Source organism: Schistocerca gregaria, chromosome X (assembly GCF_023897955.1).
Source record: "Schistocerca gregaria isolate iqSchGreg1 chromosome X, iqSchGreg1.2, whole genome shotgun sequence".
Taxonomy (NCBI): Eukaryota; Metazoa; Arthropoda; class Insecta; order Orthoptera; family Acrididae; genus Schistocerca; species Schistocerca gregaria.
This window is the reverse complement of record NC_064931.1, coordinates 542,109,491-542,125,415: the sequence shown is the minus strand read 5'-3', so window position 1 is coordinate 542,125,415 and position 15,925 is coordinate 542,109,491. Positions and strand designations below refer to the sequence as shown.

The 15,925-nt window shown below is 37.6% G+C and overlaps 1 protein-coding gene across 1 annotated transcript in view; it reads left to right on the top strand.

Annotated features, from left to right (window-relative positions):
* LOC126298520 (uncharacterized) overlaps nucleotides 1–14,308 on the top strand; it is a 128,525-nt gene extending 114,217 nt beyond the window's left edge. The window contains exon 12 of the mRNA XM_049989878.1: nucleotides 9,996–14,308. The gene's annotated coding sequence lies outside the window, so the exon portion shown is untranslated. The remainder of the gene's footprint in view (nucleotides 1–9,995) is intronic.
* The last annotated feature ends 1,617 nt before the right edge of the window (nucleotides 14,309–15,925 follow it).

Genomic DNA, 15,925 nt, shown 5'->3' with positions numbered 1-15,925 from the left:
CTTATATTCATTCTGTTCTTTGTTCTATAAAACTCTATTTCTTGTCAACTTTCTGTTAAAGACAGTTCAAAATGTCAGTGGAATAGCTATTGTGTGAAGTAGTGATATCCATTGCATTAGTAACAAGCATTTTTTCCAAATGCCATATATGAAGGGGTTCATGGCATAATGTGCAAGTCAGTTTTGCTCATTTTGAGAAATTCAACGTTTTGTGAAAAATTGTACAGAAAGATCAGGAAAGCCTAACAGAGGTACTTATAGAGATATTGAGTCTAATAAGAAATAGTATTAGTACTGGAGCATAAATTAAGTGTAGTAATAGTAATGTTGTGATCATAATTACCAGACATTCCATGAATTTTACTTTGAATTAAGAGTAGTAGCATTGATATTATCATCATAATTATCTATAAATTGCATGAATTTCAGTTTGAATTAACACAGAAATACATCTTTGTCCTTAAAAGTTTCTTTTAAAGAGTGAAAAAACATTGTAAACAGGAGGGATGTATGGCAACAAGTTTGTGTCGTTTTTCTTCAGATTACTGACTGGTTGTATTTCACTGTATAGTGGTCCCTGTTTCCCACTGTTGAGCTGGACTGGATGTCCCTTCTTTCTTTTATGCATGTAAAAGGTGAAAGACCACGTATGAGCATTCAAAGTTGATTTGTAATGTATGTCTGTAGGTTCAGATGTTCTACACTGCAACAAGTGAATTTGTAGCCAAGATACTGAACACTTTAGTTTTGCAGTAAACTACTGACTTCTACAAAGCTACCATCGATAAAAATTCTCCTTGCTTCATCTGTACTACTATAAATGACTTCTTTCTTCATGATTTAGGAATGATTTTGTACCATTCTGACTGTGCAGATAGTCTACTCTGTAGCCTGGAGTTCCACAGAGCCAAAATCAGCATTGTGTGGCAGATAAAAGTGCCCACTTGTCATAAAAATATGGTAAAGAACATCCACTAGAAGTAGTACATATGTCACAAGTTTCAAACAGGATCACTATGATGCTCCTCTCTCTTCTTTACTTTCTGTGTACATCGAGTCACCATGTGATCGGAAATTTGGAAAGTTCATGGAAAATACTTCTTACAGACCTTAACTGAATAATTCTGAAAATGTAAATAGTATTTGTTAATACAAGCCTTTGGGGGCTGAAATCATATTCATGGTCTTCTTGCTGCAGTATACTCTGACTTGATTAGTCAACATAGGTAGGCATTTTGAGAGTTAAAATATCCCATTCTCCAGAAAATATAAAAAATTTCTTTCTTGCTTTCTCTTTTGGATATGTTTAAAGCACATTGCCACATACAGTGGCATTCGTCATTACAAAATATTTCAGCAGGAATTGGTTTACCTTTCCTGATACTGTATGCTTCACCTCAGTTCCTTTTCAGTTTAATCTCCTGTCTTCTATCTTCTGTCTGTCATTTTGTTACATGTAATTGCTGTTGCTCATCTTCTTCATTGGACCCACTTTTGGATGGGTGATATCCTGAAGCAGAATCCGGTAATTTCTCCCTATTCGTTAACTATTTCTTTAAGCATTTCTGAATTGTTCATATTACCATAAACATATGATCATACAAACACCAGTAAAAACCACAAAATAATCAAGCTAATGGCTCAGACAACAATACACAGGAATAATACAGAACTTGTCTGAAAATAGTGTAGGCAATGTCATCATACAAAACTTCCCTGAAAACAGTTTAGGCAATGTTATAATAAAAAACTTAACTGAAAACACTTTTGATGATGTTAAAATAAATAAGGCTTTTCTGCAAGATGATGATGATGATGATGATGATGATGATAACGGAAAACTTCCAAGTGATGGGACAGAAAATCTAATTTTGTTTCATGGTATTGTGATGTAACTCGGACTTACTTCACTCTGCCTTAACGTGTATTGTACAATCCATTTCACAATAGAACTTGTGGCACTGTCTACTAGCCAACTGTGCATACTTAGACATACATCACTACGTCATGTGTTATGTACGACTTCGTACACAATGGAAGGAGAGGTGGGCTACAGAGTGGTCATCATAGGAAAGTTGGACATAAGGAGAACTGATTAATAAACAAGTTAACACAGTCAACAGAAGCTTTTCTTACCTTGTATTCTGCAAGCATATGAAGACTAATTGCAAATTAGTCCAATTAATACAGTAGCAATAAGGATGAGGCTCTCTGAACTACACATAAACAGTGGCATCGGAGCCACAACTAGGCAGTGTCTGTGTAGCATCACGTAGCAAAGTGGCGCCAACCACAAGTGGGCTGTGAGACTGCCACCGGCCATCCTATATTGTGGTGGCAGAGGGCACTCGTGGTATGGAGCTGCAGGAGGTGTGGCTCAGCAGGCACATACCATTGGGTCCACCAGATCATACACAACTACTATCGACATCTGGACAGAAACTTTCAATTCTGCTGACAACTTCATGGTGCTCTGGGGTGGTATCAATATGTGATACCGTTGTTGTTGTTGTTGTTGTTGTTGTTGTTGTCTTCAGTCCTGAGACTGGTTTGATGCAGCTCTCCATGCTACTCTATCCTGTGCAAGCTTCTTCATCTCCCAGTACCTACTGCAACCTACATCCTTCTGAATCTGCTTAGTGTACTCATCTCTCGGTCTCCCTCTACGATTTTTACCCTCCACGCTGCCCTCCAATGCTAAATTTGTGATCCCTTGATGCCTCAAAACATGTCCTACCAACCGATCCCTTCTTCTAGTCAAGTTGTGCCACAAACTTCTCTTCTCCCCAATCCTATTCAATACCTCCTCATTTGTTACGTGCTCTATCCACCTTATCTTCAGTATTCTTCTGTAGCACCACATTTCGAAAGCTTCTATTACCACGTCATCCAAAAGGGTGCAGTTCCCACTACATAAAACGGTGCTTAACTCATTTTTGACAAAATCTGATTTATGCCATAAACCCCTTCATATATGGGGCCAGATTGATATTAAATAAATAAAACAGATGCTGAGCAGCAGACAGACACAAAGAACAGAACAATAACTATGTGTAAACATTTGGACAAAGCCATTGTTCAGAACACTTTTTTTTTTTAGGGCAGCAGGAACTGCGAGACATTAAGCCAGAGAGGCTGCAGTATAAATATTACGCAATATATTTCATAGCAAATACTGACTTATACATTGAAGCGCCAAAGAAGCTAGTATACACATGCATATTCAAATACAAGAGATAAGTAAACAGGCAGAACACGGTGCCGAGCTCGGCAATGCCTACATAAGACAAGTGTCTGGCGCAGTTCTTAGATCGGTTGTTGTTGACAATGGCAGGTTATCAAGATTAAGTGAGTTTGAACATAGTGTTATAGTCGGCGCATGAGCAATGGGACACAGCATCTCCGATGTAGTGATGAAGTGGGGATTTTCTCATATGACCATTTCACAAGTGTACCATGGATATCAGGAATCTAGTAAAACATCAAATCTCCAACATCGCTGCGGCCGGAAGAATATCCTGCAAGAATGCAACCGACGACAACTGAAGAGTCATTCAATGGGACAGAAGTGCAGCTCTTCTGCAAATTGGTACAGATTTCAATACTGGGCCATCAACAAGTGTCAGCGTGCAAAACATTCAATGAAACATCATAGATATGGGCTTTTGGAGCTGAAGGCCCACTCGTGTACCCTTGATGGCTTCACAACGCAAAGCTGTATGCATTGCCTGAGCCCACCAACACCGACATTGCACTGTTGATGACTGCAAACATGTTGCCCTGTCGGACAAGTCTCATTTTAGATTTTATCAAGCAGAGGGACGTGTACAGGTATGGAGACAACCTCATGAATCCATGGACTCTGCATGTTAGCAGGGGACTATTCAAGCTGGTGGAGGCACTGTAAAGGTGTGGGGCATGTGCAGTTGGACTGACACATGACCCCTGATATGTATGTTTGTTTTATTTATTTATTTATTTATTTATTTATTGTTCCGTGGGACCAAATTAAGGAGAAGTCTCCATGGTCATGGAACGAGTCAATACATGAAATTATAACACAATATTAGAAACAGATAAAATGAAATATAAAAAAACATATTCAGGTGACAAGTCATAAGTTTAAATAAAGAAAATCAACACTGTATCAGTGGAATTTGATTAATTTTTAGCTCTTTCAGGAGGCCCTCAACAGAATAGAAGGAGTGAGCCATGAGGAAACTCTTCCGTTTAGACTTAAAAGCGTTTGGGCTACTGCTAAGATTTTTGAGTTCGTGTGGTAGCTTATTGAAAATTGATACAGCAGAATACTGCAATCTTTCTGCACAAGAGTCGAGGAAGTGCATTCCACATATGCTGCGAGCGGCGACAGGTCGTAAACACTCATATCATTATCAGAATGCGACAAACAATGCATGACACAGTACAATAATGCATTTTCAGCTTAGAGTGACGTAAACACCTATAACAAAGAGAACACACAGTACAATAATGCATTTTCAGCTTAGAGTGACGTAAACACCTATAACAAAGAGAACGGCACTTATCAGATCAAAGCAAAATAAGCAATCGATTCAAACCAGATGAAGCACATGAAAAAGGAGAGTACCCGTATAAATATGGACGGAGCACCTGACACACAGCAATGGCTACTTGATAAAGCTTAAATGTTAAGCTTACGACTCAACCAAACTACTGTAGCTGTATCTCCATCCATTCAACCTAAATTGTCTCATGTTACAATGGACCAACTTTGTTTCGATTTGGAGGTGTGGTCTAAAACTTTTCTCTCTCCTTGAATTTCGAGTCTCAAATTTCAGGTGCGGCTTAGATTCGGGTAAATATGGTACTTTCATGGTGGCTGTTTATCCAGATGAATAACTTGCACTTGGTCATAGCCATGTCGAATGCTGTCTTTGGTTGCAGCAAAGTTGGTGGACATTGTGGCTGCAGTCACAGGTGTCCCTGCCTTTAATGGGGTAGGAAATTCCAATGACAGATAGGGTAGGCAGATATTAGAACCTGTCTTTTCTCTGGATCCACCACAAGATATGGAGCAGGGTGTTTAAGACCAATATAGTGATATAATATTACTGTGAATATTTTGTATGTTTTGTGGATGTCAAGGATAGTGAGGAAGCTTCTCGTGATAGTATCTAGACACATAGCTCATTATCATCCTATATAAAATGGGAGAAATGGTTGTTGTTACTGAGGATATAGCAAACACATGCTCAGGCTCAATGGGGTGGATTTTTTGATGTGGGATGAGTGGCACGCTGTTGAAGTGGAGATATTATTAGTGCTTGGTAGATATTATATGAATAATAGTACATCCATAAAGACATGGAGGTTGACACTCAGTAAGCATACAGGTGTACCAAGTGTGCCAGGTAAAAAAGAAAGAAAAAATATTGAGCATCTTGAGGAATAAGGATAGTCTATCTAACCCTGGGCCACAATCATAAATATGGTGTCTTTGAATCTAGTCCAGGTCAGGTATTTAGAATTGCAGGTGGCCCTAATGAGATCTACATATTCTGTAAATAGATTAGCATAGTATGGTGTTACTGGAGTGACCATGAGTGCAGCATCAATATTTTTATTTTATTTAGTTTTTATTCCTATTTTATTTACTTGATTGACCTGCTAAAGCATTATGTATCCATGTAGTTTCCCTTTGCACCAATACAAGAAAGTTTCCTTTTCCCTAGACAAAATGTAGAGTGCATGTGCTGTTTCCAAACTGCTGCCTAGCCATAGCATCTACCCATCCACCAGCAGCATAGTTGTCAAAATTTCTATTTCCAGCTGCAACCTTTACTTTAGAAATATGTCCATCTACTCAGATTTTGTCAGTCAATAACTCAAAAAACCCTCATCCCAAAAAACATGTTGCACAGGTGCAGCATCCGTGAATCATGTATGCTCTCTCAATAAAATTCTCTAGCTCTGCAGTTCCAAATTTGTACTTTGAACCTGTCAAATTAGGAAACTTGCTTCCAGCTACTAATCTAGGATATACATCACCTTCAGTAACTGTGTAAACTAAGAGTATTGACCCCATCTTGGAATACCACTGACCACTATGAGCACAACAACCGCCATCAAACTTTTTCATTAACATCTTGGAGCCCTCAAATATTCCTTGACTTTTTTGGTACACATGCCACACCTGCAGATACTCCCCCCCTCCCCCCCCCCCCCCCCCCCCCCCAACTAAACAGTGCCGAGAACCTCAGAAAGTTTTACTCCTTGCCAAAGGCACTGCCTTTAGTTCCACAAACAGTCATTAATGCTGACATACGTACTTGCCTTCTCCAGCTCCTGGCAATCATGGGATTTTCTCGCAGTAAGTGAATCATCTTCACAATCAACATCTATGAAACATAATGAAGCTAATGATTCAAAGACGTTTCCCGCTGCACCATGGTTCTTCATGGCCTCACGTACTGAAGACGGTCAGTCCTTCGCCATGGTAAATCTGTTTATTATTCAGAAAGGTGTTGATGCAATTGCCAGCCCTGTGAAATTCTACTCTTGTTTATGTAATGACACTTTGCGTTTGAAGACTACTTCTGATTCTCAAGCACAACAACTGCTTGCGGCCTCCTATGTGTCCTCAGTGGTACTTCCTAGGGTGTCGATTGAACCACCCTCCTCAGTTTGTACGAGTCCCTTGTCAGTTTGAAACTCAACTATGGGTGTTTTGTTTATACGTCTGCATGTCCATCCCTCTTACGCCATCTCAGCACTATCCACCATTGTGGCATCCATTTGGCCACTGGCGCCTTTTACACTAACCCAGTTGAGAGTCTGTATGCTGAAGCTGCTGAACTACTACTGTCCTACCACCGGGACTTTCTCCTCAACAGGTATGCATGCCGTTTGTCTGCCATGTGAGGCAACTCAACCTGTGCCTCCTTCGATAATTCCTTTGATGACCAGTATGGGTCATGTCCGTCTTCTCTGTTACCTTCTGGAGTACATGTTTGCACTTGCTACTGCGGCTTAACTTCACACTACTTGCAACTTTCCAAGTGGGTGTGAACCCTTCACCACCTTGGCTTTGTGAAGTGACCTTCACTTCCTGAGGACATTACTCCAGCCTCGGTCTATCACCTTCAGTTTCATGACATTCGCCTGGAACTTCACGATACTACCTTTGTATACACTAATGGCTCTTGGACTGACTGTGGGGTCGAGGATGCCTTCATGATTGGCACCTGTGTCTTTCGATATAGGCTTCCGGCACACTGCTCAGAGTTTACAGCCGAGCTCTTTGCTCTGTATCAGGCCATGGAGTACATCCAGCAACACAGCCTTTTCAATTGTGTCCTCTGTTCACTCACTCAGCACCCTTCAAAGTATATGTGCACTGTACACCGCCCATCCCTTAGTGCAGCAGGTCCAGGAAAACTGTCACTTGCTTACTCTTGGTGGAGCCAGTATGATGTTTGTGTGAGGGTCCCTTGTTATGTTGGTCTGCCAGGAAATGAGGCTGCGGACGCTGCTGTCATGGCTGCAGTCCTTGTACCTCAGCCTGCTAGTTCCTATATTCCCTCCGATTGTCTGTGTTGCCGTCTGTAAGCTCCAGCGTATTGAGTGTCTCTCAGTAGCTTGGATAATGACCTCTCGGCACTCCCACCAGGAGGTGGTCATTTGAACAAGGCTATGTATTGGGCACTGCCTTTTTAGCCTTCATCATTTGATAAGTGGCACTACCCCACCATATTGTACACATTGCACCCAAGGTTTAACTGTAAGCCACTTCCTTACGGCATACACATTTTTTAACTGTTCCTGCTTGGGTTTGCCATCTGAGTTATTGGCCATTTTAGCAAATGACATGCTATCTGTTGACCGCTTTTTACTTTTTATCCACAAAAGCAATATGGCAAAGGCCATTTAATTTTTAGTTTTGGACCTCCATTTCTGTATGGTGTCTTTTTTAGCCCTTTCTCCATGTGCGTGTTTTTAGCTGTCTTCTCTTATGTCAGTTGAGACTGACATATAGTCGTTTTTTTAACTCCTCTCTGTCTTCATGTTCTATAATTTTAACTTGGGCGCATATGACCCCAGTTGTTTTTGCGCCCTAAAGCAAAACATAACATAACCAAACCAAACTAAACTGATAACCTTCCAGGAATTTCCAGCCTTCCCCTGTGTTCCACTTTCCTTCTGTAGATCTCTCCCCAATGAGAGCAGCTCCGTAATCTCAAAAATTAATATCATGTCACCCAGCACCTCAGAAATATCCTTGTCTTATTGCTTGATCATTCTCATTACAGACAAAGGCTTCACCATCGACATTACAGAATGTGGTGACTACAAAACAAAAGAGTTGTGCCAGCAGTCTGACACATCCAGTTACAAACCTTCTTGTAATGGCCCTATTTCAGCATGACCTTCACCCTTTTTTTCAAATCCAAGCCCTTTTCAAATTGTCTTTCCTGAATATATCACCCTCCCTCCCTCCCTCCCACTCTCTCCTCAGTCCCCCAGGCAAACACTTTTCTGCATACTTCCCAATATCCATAATCCCAATGACTCAAGAGGTTGAAAGGTTTATTCATGAAGGAAGTCCCCCCCCATTATTTATATTGACATATGGTTTGAGTTGTGCTTACAAGGGAACCTCCCCATCGCACCCCCCCTCAGATTTAGTTATAAGTTGGCACAGTGGATAGGCCTTGAAAAACTGAACACAGATCAATCGAGAAAACAGGAAGAAGTTGAGTGGAACTATGAAAAAGTACGCAAAATATACAAACTGAGTAGTACATATGCAACATCAAGGATAGTCTGAGCTCAGGAGTGCCGTGGTCCCGTGGTTAGCGTGAGCAGCTGCAGAACGATAGGTCCTTGGTTCAAATCTTCCCTCGAGTGAAAAGTTTAATTTTTTATTTTCAGCCGATTATCAAAGTTCAGGCACTCACACATAATCAACTTCGCTCTCCAAAATTCCAGGACATGTTCAGATTTACTTGGACATATGCAGGATTTGACGGTCTACACACGGAAAAATTTGAAAACGTTAAAAGGGAAAACTGTGCGACTGTGAAACTGTTGCAGTTTATGTGACAAACTTTTATGTTTTCAATACTTTTTTGGGAGTGATTATCACATCCACAAGGAAACCTAAATCGGGCAAGGTACAAGAATCTTTTTACCCATTCGCTAAGTGTACAAGTTAGGTGGGTCGACAACATATTCCTGTCATGTAATGCACATGCCGTCACCAGTGTCGTATAGAATATATCAGACGTGTTTTCCTGTGGAGGAATCAGTTGACCTATGACCATGCGATCAAATGTTTTCGGTTCCCATTGGAGAGGCACGTCCTATCGTCTACTAATCGCACGATTTTGCGGTGCGGTCACAAAACACAGACACTAAACTTATTACAGTGAACCGAAACATCAATGAACGAACGGACAGATCATAACTTTGAAAAAATAAAGTAAGTAAACTTTTCACTCGAGAGAGGACTTTAACTGAGGACCTCTCGCTCCACAGCTGCTCACGCTAACCATGTGACCACGGCACTCCTGAGCTCACACCATCATTGATGTTGCCTATCTTGCACATGAACTACTCACTTTGTATATTTTGCTTATTTTTATCATAGTTCCACACAACTTCTTCCTGTTTTCTCGATTGATCTGTGTTCAGTTTTTCAAGGCCTATCCACTGTGCCAACTTATAACTAAATCTGAGGGGGGTGCAATGGGGAGGTTCCCTTGTTAGTACCACTACTGGGTATAGGTATAGTATGACAATGTAAAAAATAAACTCACAGGTGAACCTGTGGTCCCAAAAGCTAATGTCATGTTAAGTTTTTATTCGATATGCTATACAGCTTTACTTTAGTTAAAGTGGAAATGCTCTCTCAACACCTCCAATAAAAAAATCTAATAATTTACGAAACATTTTTTTTTAATTTAGTCTGTAAGTAGAGTGTTTCATTTAATCTATTTTGCTTAATTTTCCAGGTCTCAACTTGTTAATGTTGTGGTGACCAGTTGCGGCTTTTTTGTAAAAGGATTTAAATAAAGGAGAGATGGACTTAAAATCATATTTTTTTATAAATTTTTCTGACTAACTGCTACAAATCTTTATTTTCTCATGCAGTGTCTTTGTGATCGAAACATTTCATGTAACATCATCCTCTAGTGTGAGACTAAATTTCATTTGTGCCAGTGGTTTGAAACTGAGTCAGAACTTTCAGATATTTCTTGTTTCATTAGGTGTTATCTGCCTTTTATTGGCAAATGTAATAAGATAAATTATTGTAAAATTATGTTTCTTCCTTAAATTGATATGTGTTGAGAAGAATCTGTATCACTTGCTAAGAAGTAGGTGTGATGGTTTAAGATTTTCTTTGAGCTTTACACTGTTTTGTATCTAAGTCACTTTTATCTTTGTGACTTGAAAGAGCTTTAACAAATGACACAATGTAGTTACAAAAAAAAGTTTACTAGTAGTGGTAATAGTTTTATATTTTCAATAGATATTGATGATGTAATAATAATGTGCTGCCCAGTCACATGAATTTACTTCAGTTAAATTGCTTACTTGCTTTGCTTTTGTTGGAGGGCATTGCATTACATAATTCCAACTTTGTCAGAAAAAATAATGTATGAGCAATATGTAAAAATACTATGATTTATTAGTATCCATATATGAATGCTATCCTTGTATTGTTAGAGATCTAGGATTGGAAATTAAATTAAAATTACTTTCTGAAAAGTAGTCACAATTGCAATATATGTTTAAATAATAAATTAATTTATCCATGAGAATGTTGGTTTAGCTCCATGGCTGTAGATTAAACTACTAGAAGAGATACAGCAACCAGATGTTTACACACAACTTTATTTATGCAAAGGTGCATCTCAGGTTTTCAGTTATCTGTAATTGCCACCACAAGTACAGTTGGGAGTGAAAATTTGGCTTGTGTCTTGGCATAATTAATGCTGTACAAAAGGTGGCTGGTTGGTGTATTTCTTTCACATAACTTTAAAATATGTTTTGCTTGTTTATGTATTTTCTTCCATTGTAGTTATGGTATCTTTCAGTTCTTTAAAACATGTCAAAGATCTATTGATTTTTCAGAAGCAAGCAGAGACAGTTCATAAAAATGTGTCAACATTGAAAAGGGTTTCAGGTCCTTGCACAACACAGCTTGCACTTCCTTGCATGATACCACAATTTTGGAAACCTCATCAAAGCAGCAGCCTCTCCATCCTGTATACCATTGTAAATTTTGATAAAGTAATTTGCCTTTGAAAATAAGTTAATAGGCATAGTGCAAAGAGTATATGAGAACTAGAATGTTTTTTGAAGGAATTTGGAATTGTCGTAGTATGATACCAGACTTCAGACGATTGGATAGTGGGTTTATTCTTTTGTGCACAGAGATTACTCTGAACAAAGAGAAAGTGAAATAAATCCTATACTAAGTTAAACCGAGCAGAGTGACAGTGTTCAGACAGCGGACCCTTATTAAGGACTGTAGTTCAAATCCCCAAACTGGCCATCCAGATTTAGGTTTCAGTTTTTCTCAATCATTTAAGGCAAATGCAGTGATGGTTCCGCCAATAAGGCATGACCAATTTTCTTTCCCAGTCTGATCTTGGCCTCCATCTCTAATGGCCTTGTCATGAACAGGACATTAAAATACACTAACTTTCCTTACTATTTAATAAATAAGTTAATAGCAATCCTTATTCCCCTTATGGCATTTATGGCGTGTAACCAGTCATTGCAAAACAATGAACAGCTGAGAATATTGTTGAAAAAGCAAGCAGTGAACTAGCAGAATAAATCAACTTTAAATTTCTTAAGTGTTATTCTTTTGTTAGTTTGTTAATATATGTATAATATTAAAACCATGGAACTTGTTTAGAAATGAGTTTCTTAGATTTTGAGGTATCACTGCATAATTTATTTAGTATCTTCTAAGGATGTAATAAAACCACGCAAAGAAGATCATTGGGCGATTATTTCAGTTATGTCTTTATAAATATTACCCCACTCTTCAACATGTCACTCTGCAAACTGTAATCTGTTTGTCATTGCTGGGTGCAGGAATTAACTGAACTGAAAAAAATTTCAAGCTCTAACACCATTAAGCAGCTTGGTTTATAACATTTTGGCATGTATTCACATAAGTTTGGTAGTAAACAAGAGAAAGCAAAAAACTGATTTGGCCGTATGAATTACATGTAATGAAAAGTTGTCACAGCTGTTACTTCTGTTGTTTTAAACAAGATGCTTCTGTTAGAAAACTGTCATTCTTGACTATAGTCCAAATTGCCTTAAGATGTCACGTCTTCAGTCAAGCAATTGTCGTAATACAAAAATAAACCCAAAAATGTTTCTGTTTCTCCATTGTATGAGAGCAGTCATAGATTAGGTTATCAGAGCTGCTGCTGCTGACAGGAATCAAATAATTTTATAAAGTATTAAACTATAATTATGTGGAAATACCTGTGATTACTATAATTTCTAAAAAAAATTAAGTTCCTGATTGTCATATTTATATTCTTACTTAATTAGATTCAGTCAAACGAAACAGTCATCAATGAATGTAAATGTGATTTTGCCAGTAAAATATAAAAACAATATTAAGCAAACAATTGAGAGTTTTTTTCAATTCTTAAGATGCTCAATGGAAACAATATGGATATTCAGATTTCATACTCGGTGACATATGGAATAGTAATATGTTACAACATGAATAATTATATTATGGATTGAATGCATTGTAATAGATTTAAAGTCTAGTAAGCTACTACTATATTAATGAAAGGTGACTGTTTCTTATGTTCTTCACAGATGATAATGTAACAAAACTGAAAACACAGCATATTATACATGCAGCTGTAAACAGATTTTTTAAAGGTAAAGCAACAAGCTGTGAGTGGAACACATTAGGCATAACAGCTGCTTGTTCGCAAAGAAAATGTCTGAAGTCATTCATTCATTCATTCATACATACATACATACATACACATACATACATAAAAAGCAAAGCACTGAATGTAATTTAATCGATGTGCAACTTGGCTATTTGTAAAAGTGGTGTTATTAGTAGAGTGATATGTTTCCAGTAGAAATTAGGGAAATCTGCTGTGTTATCTAAAAGTTGTTGTTTGCTCATGTCTGCTTCCTCCAGATGAATGGTGATGCAAATTACAAATTGAATGTTTAAGCCTTCCCTCAGAAAAGATTATTTTTCTGGATAGCCCTTCGCAGTCTTGTAGTACTCCCAGTATCATTAATATTGTTTTCAGTGTTAGAAACATTGTTTATTACATAAGTAATAGGAAAGTAGTTTCCTTACCAGCATTTATTTGAACCTGACTTTTCAGGAATCCAATTGTAAAGTAAGACTGAAATTAAATGAGGTTGTCTTGAAGGAAAACTGTCTTGATTATGAAAATTATTATAAAATTTTCGCTACCAAGATTGTTTTACTTCAAAATAATCTTTATGTGGTTGCTGTACCAGCCAGCCTGATGGAATGGGAAAAGTTTTATACTAAATAATGTTATTAAAATAACTGAAAAAAGTGGTTAAAGCTATGGTGTGGTCGATTTGTACACTGGAACTATTAAATGTGCTATTTGATTATGAGCATTTTATATCTTCCTCATAAAATGAACATATTTGTTGTTTCAGTATTTCGATGCTCCATAAATTGCTCTGTTTTTTAGGAAATGTTCTTTAAGAAAGGTGTATCAGTAAATGTCCGGTTATGTCTCTTCTTCTTCTTCTTCTTCTTCTTCTTCTTCTTCTTCTTCTTCTTTTATCTCACATGAGACCATGAAGTGAAATGTTGCTAAGGACATCTATTTTCTCGTTTTGATTGTACCTGAAACAACTATGTATTGTAATGCCCTCATGTATTGAAATGTATTGATGGGAAATTCATAGAACATATTCGTGCTAATGAAACTGCGTCAGTAAATATGAGATTATAATTTCTGTACTTACGTATAAGAGTATGCATATTTACTTAATTTCCAATTCTGTATCTTTAGTTATAAGAGATTTTCCATGTCTTTATCATCTGATAACTCAGAAAAATTTTTATTGTTTCCAACATTATGAATCTAAAAACCATAAATAATGTGGATAAGTATAATTTCTCTGGGTCTCCTGATTGTCCGTGTGTTTAGTTCCTGAATGCAGGTGATATTTGTATAAATCTACATCTGTACTTTGTAAACAATTCTCTAGTGTACACGATCCATTTTGTATTTGTTTTTGAATTAATACATTTTTAGTAAAAAACAGACTTAGTTGTGTTATTGGTTCAAACATTTAATGCTCTCCCTCTCCCTCTACCTCTCACATTCTCATTGTACATACTTAAATTACACAAAACAAAATGTGATGGTTAAGGCAAGGGATCTGCATTTGGTTGTAGCATGGTTCAGATCCCCTTCTTACTTTCTCGATTTGAGTTCTCCATGGTTGTTGTACATTGATGGGGATATGTTCGTAAAGAACTTGGTTGATATCCTTCCCTACCCTTATCCTATATGATCTTGTGATCCATCTCTGATGACCACATCATTGGTATACTAAACTGTAATTGCCCCACCATTTATATCATCAAGTACAGTGTGCTGACTCTATATAATTGCTTATTACTTTATAAATAGATACAGATTCAAAATATTTTTCACAATCCAGACCATAAACTATAAGTGGTGATAGGGTTGAATATCAAAAAAGAGACTGTGTTAATAGTCAGCAATTAAACTGTTCCTTGGAAATGTTGTAAATATGTTGAATAGCTTAACCAACTGATCAGAATATTTCTGGAAGAGACTTCCCCCTCATTTATGTCTATTAAATAAAAAAAAATGTTTTGTTCTCAGTGTGTGGTCTGACTGCTGACTGTATATATCAGTCCAAAAGAAAATTGTAAAGTAACAAAATGTGCAGTGTGTGTCCCTTATCTTTCATAAGACATAATTCAAAAATATGTTCAATTTAAGATGCAGTTATTCCGTACTTTCCAGAAGTTGAGCGAAAAGACTACAGCATAACTAAATTATATGTTGAGTGTGTGCTGTTTGCAGCTGACTAACCCTTTCGAAAATGGACATTTGTAATGGAATATGAAAGTTCGAGAGTATTCTTTAAGTGCTGATAATCTCATCATTGAGTGCCCTAACCCACACATGCATTCTTCACAGCCAGTGTGTCACAAACTGGCCCATGAACATGTACTGCACTGGCCACATATACTGTGTAAACTTAAATGATACATGATATTTGTCTCTTGACCATAGCTTGGGATTATTTACATTAATTATCCTGCAAATTAAATCACACAAAAAGAATGGTGTCATACAGAGATGCCTCTTCAATTTTTGGCTGCTGCATTAAGACAGCTGACTTAGCTATTTGGTTGATGGATGTTACAGGACTGGATTTTAGTATTTTAAATAATGTCTTCACATATTTTAGCTTTCCAAACTTTTTATAAAATATTTGTATGTATTTCCCTTAACAAAGTTATTTGAAATAAGTACATTTATAATTTAGAGAGAGAGAGAGAGAGAGAGAGAGAGAACACTTGTCATAATGACTAATTCAATCTTCTGACATGTTAGTAGGACAGACCTTGTAGTGGTCATCAGCATGGCAATATAGTGCAGTGAGGCTAAGGCATAGGGTGCAATTCAAAAGTTTCAAGGCTTAACTCAGAACTAGAAATTTATTGGACATTTAAGTACAGTGAACTAAAATTCTTCAAAATATGATCCTTCAGCATAAAACAGTGCTGCCAGCCCGTCTTCCACTGTTTGTAGCCCTTCTGGAAGGCCTTGGGCTTCATGCTGTCAAGGGCTCTCATCGAAGCCCACCGTATGGCATTGATGGAGTCGAATCGCTTCCCTTT